Source organism: Oncorhynchus keta, chromosome 26 (assembly GCF_023373465.1).
Source record: "Oncorhynchus keta strain PuntledgeMale-10-30-2019 chromosome 26, Oket_V2, whole genome shotgun sequence".
NCBI classification, from domain to species: Eukaryota; Metazoa; Chordata; class Actinopteri; order Salmoniformes; family Salmonidae; genus Oncorhynchus; species Oncorhynchus keta.
Genome location: NC_068446.1, coordinates 33625823 through 33632244, shown reverse-complemented (window position 1 = coordinate 33632244; position 6422 = coordinate 33625823). Strand labels below are relative to the sequence as shown.

General features: G+C 38.2%; 2 long non-coding RNA genes across 2 annotated transcripts; one reads left to right on the top strand and one right to left on the bottom strand.

The window, feature by feature from the left end:
• Window positions 1-206: 206 nt before the first annotated feature.
• Window positions 207-3542, bottom strand: LOC127912049 (uncharacterized). The gene is made up of 2 exons (XR_008080282.1): window positions 810-3542; window positions 207-650 (listed from the first exon to the last, which is right to left on the bottom strand). It is a non-coding gene; the product is annotated as an uncharacterized LOC127912049 (long non-coding RNA).
• An 85-nt stretch (window positions 3543-3627) lies between these two features.
• On the top strand, window positions 3628-5842 carry LOC127912048 (uncharacterized). The gene is made up of 2 exons (XR_008080281.1): window positions 3628-4832; window positions 4992-5842. It is a non-coding gene; the product is annotated as an uncharacterized LOC127912048 (long non-coding RNA).
• The last annotated feature ends 580 nt before the right edge of the window (window positions 5843-6422 follow it).

The following is a 6422-nucleotide window of genomic DNA, read 5'->3' as shown; positions in this document are numbered from 1 at the left end:
TGCTAGGGGATATTAGATGTACAACAGTAGTATTCTGTAACAAGCAATACATGTTAAACATGAGGCACATGCAACCATGACAGCCTCTTTATGAAAGGCCTTTAATTATGGCTAAACAGCTTCTACACAGCTTATTAATTAATGCTGTGGGATGAAATTAGGTGTTTCTAGGAGGTCTTAAACAGATCTACAGTGAAACAAACATGTACACTTTCCACACATATTTATTGACTTTTAAAAAGACCACAGTAACATGACAGAATTTGTGCAAAGGCAACGAAATCTGCTAGGGGATATTAGATGTACAACAGTAGTATTCTGTAACAAGCAATACGTGTTAAACATGTGGCACATGCAATCAGGACAGCCTCTTTATGAAAGGCCTTTAATTATGGCTAAACAGTTTTCTACACATCTTATTCATTAATGATGTGGGCATACCCAGGATTTACAGGCAGGACGTTTGATCTACACAGGGAGGGAAAACTTACGGAGTTATGATGGAGCGGGCAAGCGTCTTTGAGTTGGTGAATTCGAAACGGATAATGGTCTTGTAGCCCCCTTCAGTAACCACGAGCACAACCGTTCCTTGATTTTAACTGGCGGCTTTATTCTGTAGTTTCAGTGAGAATTATCCCCTTCCGTGAGAACTATAAAGTAAATGAAAAATACAGTTAAGCACACTCTTACAACCTTATCTGACGATTGACTTATTAGCTTGGTATAACTCTGAAGTGCTTACATTACATAACAGTTTAACCGGTGTTATAACAAGTTCAGATTAAACACATGAATAAAGGAAAAAATACCTCATTGGCTGCTTATTACAGAAGGGAGGAAATCAAACTTCACATTTATTATTCCTGGCATGAATTCACACTTCATCCTAACATACACTCTTCAACCTTTATGAACTACACCCGATGACATGAAAACTTAGTTAACGCAGCGCAGGATTGATTGCCTTCCCTCCAAAAGTGTGTTGCTACAATAAGGATCCCCGTTACAACAGTATTAGCTACATAGTTCCGCTTGTATTATCATTTCCCCCGCACAGCGGACACATAAACAATTCAAACAAAAGACAACGACATAACCTGTAAGTCTAACTGTCAGTTACAGGTCGGGGCTAACAGGACCCTTTATCTGTAAGAAATAGTAAACATTTTGGAATGTGTTAAAATGTAGGTACTAAATCTTTTGAATTAAATCACTGGTTTTAAAAATGTATCTCACGCTTTATAGATAGGGGCAGAGGTCATTTCATATATCGGTTTAGGGGGGTTATTAACTTTATGTAAAACAATATTCACTCAAACAACACCGCTTAGAGCAGCTTGGAGATTATTAGCCATGTAAGTGGGGAGCAAAAGAGCGGATTTAACCAACTCTGTACAAACCCCGACAAGGGGTATGATAACTCTGACGCGTACGTCTAATGATTATTGTAGATGTTTACAACTGAGGGAGTTGACAGTAGGTCAATGAGATGTATAAAGGCAAATTGACATAACGGACCTCAAAAGACCAACAGCCTACTTAATAATATAGAATGCATAGGTGTGTAATGAACATGTAACCATTATAAAACAAAAAATGTCTCGAAACACCCCCCTAGTTAGGGACAGAACGTGGAGCATATACTTTAATACAGTTACCACAGCTTTAGCGCAAACCCACAGCCCCGAATATTTAGCTGCCAGGACAGATTAAAAAAGAGATGTGAATAAGTGAATCCAGCCTAATAGATATTTCTGAAGGCTACTGGACATAGGTGATTGGGAAGCGACTGTACCCGAGTTATTTGTGTTTTAAACAGGGGGGGACAACGTTTTATTTTTATTTTTTATTATTATTTTTTAGGTATGATGGACAACGGACACAACGGGTGACTTGGATGCATTAGGGACTAAATCTCTAACATTCCTGATCCTTCCCATATATTTTAACCCTAAACCGCCCACAATAACTATTGTCTATTGTTAGTCTCAGTGACCTTACTGACAATATCCCCGTTTAAAACAGCTCAAAATACATTGTTGGCTACAGTTTTCATGTCTTTCATTATGCAGACATTTGTTTTATTAGACTATATTTCTCATTAGGTATACGGTTGTCATCTTTGCTCCCCCCTTACATGGCTAATAATCTCCAAGCTGCTCTAAACGTTGATGTTTTTGGTGTCTCTGGGTTCCTCTCTAGACTGGTGAATGAATGAGGCCTGTTACAACTTTCTTACAAAACCTTTAAAGGTCGTTTGTGAAACCATTCAGTAGTGGATGTATGTAAAACATATTTAACACGTATTGCAGGTTACCGAAGCCTCCTGTTGTACTATGAATCCCCACTCATCCCTGTTATATATTGATGTGTTGGCTCTCTATGTATGTACATGTTTATAATCCACATAGTGGGAATATTGTTTTCCATAAAGTTAATAACACCTAAACCGAAATATGAAATTACCTTTAGGATCTCTTACCCCCTATTACTTTGTGGTTCTAATCTCCCTCTTTCAAAATCGCCCCAGTGACCAAATCTCTAACATTCCTGATCCTTCCCATATATTTTAACCCTAAACCTCCCACAATAACTATTGTCTATGTTAGTCTCAGTGACCTTACTGACAATATCCCCGTTTAAAACAGCTCAAAATACATTGTTGGCTAGAGTTTTCATGTCTTTCATTATGCAGACATTTGTTTTATTAGACTATATTTCTCATTAGGAATACGGTTGTCACCCCCCTTGGAGGCTTGGTGCATGTACAAAGAAAAAGTACCAAATTCACCCATGGGTGGCTGTTAACTAAAATAATGGCAATGCGTGTAGTCGTGTTACGGTTTTCATTGTTTTCTTGTCAGAGTTATGGTTTTGCATATGACTGTGCATTATATGCTGTCGTAATAGGGTTGAGGATCAGATCAAGCTGTCACGATCTTCATGGGTAATAAGAAGCGGACCAAAGCGCTGCGTGGTGTGAATGCATCGTTTTAATGGATGACGCAAACACAAAGTAAAGTGAACAAGCCACTAAATGAACAACTACCGTGACGCTATATACCAAATGTGCTGACACAAGCACCTAACAGACAATCACCCAACAATGACAACAAAGGCTACCTACTAAATATGGTTCCCAATCAGAGACAACGACTAACACCGGCCTCAGGGTTTTCAATCAATCAGGCCAGACACAGAAAAAGACAAACTAGACATACAGCATAGAATGCCCACTCAGATCACCCCACCATACCCAACAAAACCTATAAACATACATAGCAAACTATGGTCCGGGCGTGACACAAACCTATTGGGAATTCTTGATCAATCAAAATGTACCTGTTTTCCGTATAGAATGACTTGTATACATATTATATTACAACTTTTTTTGTGTTTTGGCTTAGTGGTTGTTTCTTTACTAACTAGAAAAACTCAACAGTGTGTAAGTCTGAGAAACATTATTGAGCTGGTTGGTTTATTGTTGTTGAACGCTTGACATGTACACACATTGAGAAGTGATTTTGCAGCAACAGTTTTAAAGTGGGTAATCGTATCATATATATATATATATATATATATATATATATATATATATATATATATATATATATATATATCCTTGCATGTTTGAATTAGAGCTCCTTTAAAGTGTTTTAGATTATGATAATAATGTTATATTATTTTTATAATAATACATATCTGCAAACCAAATGTATTTCTGAAAACCCCTTTTTGCATCTTCAATAGTTGTAGATGTTCCAACGTTCGTAGACCTTTCATACAAACTTTATAACATACCATTGTAGGAAAGACTATAAATTGCTTCTGAGAATCTACGTCTAACAGTCGCTTCCCAACCCCCTATGTCCAGTAGCCTTCAGAAATATCTATTAGGAGGGATTCACTTATTCACATCTCTTTTTTTTAATCTGTCCTGGCAGCTAAATATTCGGGGCTGTGGGTTTGCGCTAAAGCTGTGGTAACTGTATTAAAGTATATGCTCCACGTTCTGTCCCTAACTAGGGGGGTGTTTCGAGACATTTGTTGTTTTACAATGGTTACATGTTCATTACACACCTATGCATTCTATATTATTAAGTAGGCTGTTGGTCTTTTGAGGTCCGTTATGTCAATTTGCCTTTATACATCTCATTGACCTACTGTCAACTCCCTCAGTCGTAAACATCTACAATAATCATTAGACGTACGCGTCAGAGTTATCATACCCCTTGTCGGGGTTTGTACAGAGTTGGTTAAATCCGCTCTTTTGCTCCCCATTTACATGGCTAATAATCTCCAAGCTGCTCTAAGCGGTGTTGTTTGAGTGAATATTGTTTTACATAAAGTTAATAACCCCCCCTAAACCGATATATGAAATTACCTCTGCCCCTATCTATAAAGCGTGAGATACATTTTTAAAACCAGTGATTTAATTCAAAAGATTTAGTACCTACATTTTAACACATTCCAAAATGTTTACTATTTCTTACAGATAAAGGGTCCTGTTAGCCCCGACCTGTAACTGACAGTTAGACTTACAGGTTATGTCGTTGTCTTTTGTTTGAATTGTTTATGTGTCCGCTGTGCGGGGGAAATGATAATACAAGCGGAACTATGTAGCTAATACTGTTGTAACGGGGATCCTTATTGTAGCAACACACTTTTGGAGGGAAGGCAATCAATCCTGCGCTGCGTTAACTAAGTTTTCATGTCATCGGGTGTAGTTCATAAAGGTTGAAGAGTGTATGTTAGGATGAAGTGTGAATTCATGCCAGGAATAATAAATGTGAAGTTTGATTTCCTCCCTTCTGTAATAAGCAGCCAATGAGGTATTTTTTCCTTTATTCATGTGTTTAATCTGAACTTGTTATAACACCGGTTAAACTGTTATGTAATGTAAGCACTTCAGAGTTATACCAAGCTAATAAGTCAATCGTCAGATAAGGTTGTAAGAGTGTGCTTAACTGTATTTTTCATTTACTTTATAGTTCTCACGGAAGGGGATAATTCTCACTGAAACTACAGAATAAAGCCGCCAGTTAAAATCAAGGAACGGTTGTGCTCGTGGTTACTGAAGGGGGCTACAAGACCATTATCCGTTTCGAATTCACCAACTCAAAGACGCTTGCCCGCTCCATCATAACTCCGTAAGTTTTCCCTCCCTGTGTAGATCAAACGTCCTGCCTGTAAATCCTGGGTATGCCCACATCATTAATGAATAAGATGTGTAGAAAACTGTTTAGCCATAATTAAAGGCCTTTCATAAAGAGGCTGTCGTGGTTGCATGTGCCTCATGTTTAACACGTATTGCTTGTTACAGAATACTACTGTTGTACATCTAATATCCCCTAGCAGATTTCGTTGCCTTTGCACAAATTCTGTCATGTTACTGTGGTCTTTTTAAAAGTCAATAAAAATGTGTGTAAAGTGTACATGTCTGTTTCACTGTATATTTGTTTAGGCCCTCCTAGAAACACCTAATTAAAGGCCTTTCATAAAGAGGCTGTCATGATTGCATGTGCCTCATGTTTAACATGTATTGCTTGTTACAGAATACTACTGTTGTACATCTAATATCCCCTAGCAGATTTCGTTGCCTTTGCACAAATTCTGTCATGTTACTGTGGTCTTTTTAAAAGTCAATAAATATGTGTGGAAAGTGTACATGTTTGTTTCACTGTAGATCTGTTTAAGACCTCCTAGAAACACCTAATTTCATCCCACAGCATTAATTAATAAACTGTGTAGAAGCTGTTTAGCCATAAGTAAAGGCCTTTCATAAAGCGGCTGTCATGATAAACCTGAATCTGAAAATACCTTTAGGATCTTTTCTTTGGGGTTCTAATCTCCCCGTGTGTACATGCCCTGAAAATCCTTAGGCTGGAGCCCTCTGGAAGCTCTGTGCCTGTACATATAAAGAGAACTAAATAGGAAACTAGGCTGAGAAACATTATTTAGATGGCTGTTTAATTGTTGTTTAAAGCCTGAAATGGACACAATGCCAAGGGACCTTGTTTCTAACAGATACACACATTCCTTGTTTCTCACACACACACACACACACACACACATTCCTTGTTTCTAACACACACACACACACATTCCTTGTTTCTAACACACACACACACACACTCAGGTCTTAAAGATGGCTTGTTCTGGTTATTTATAATGCCTATGCCCCAGATCCATAACCCAGGACATTCCTGCTTCATAGATAACAACCATAAGGGAGATAAAACTGGGGGGTGGAGGGGGGCATGGGCCCCAAAATAACACACACCCTCTAGTCTAACACATGACCACACAAACAGGGGGGGCGGGGGCACATATTCAGTACATGTCATCAGGTCATAAGGTCAGCAATCAATCATTTTTGACACCTGTCACCAATCAATCATTTTGACACATGCCGTATCCTC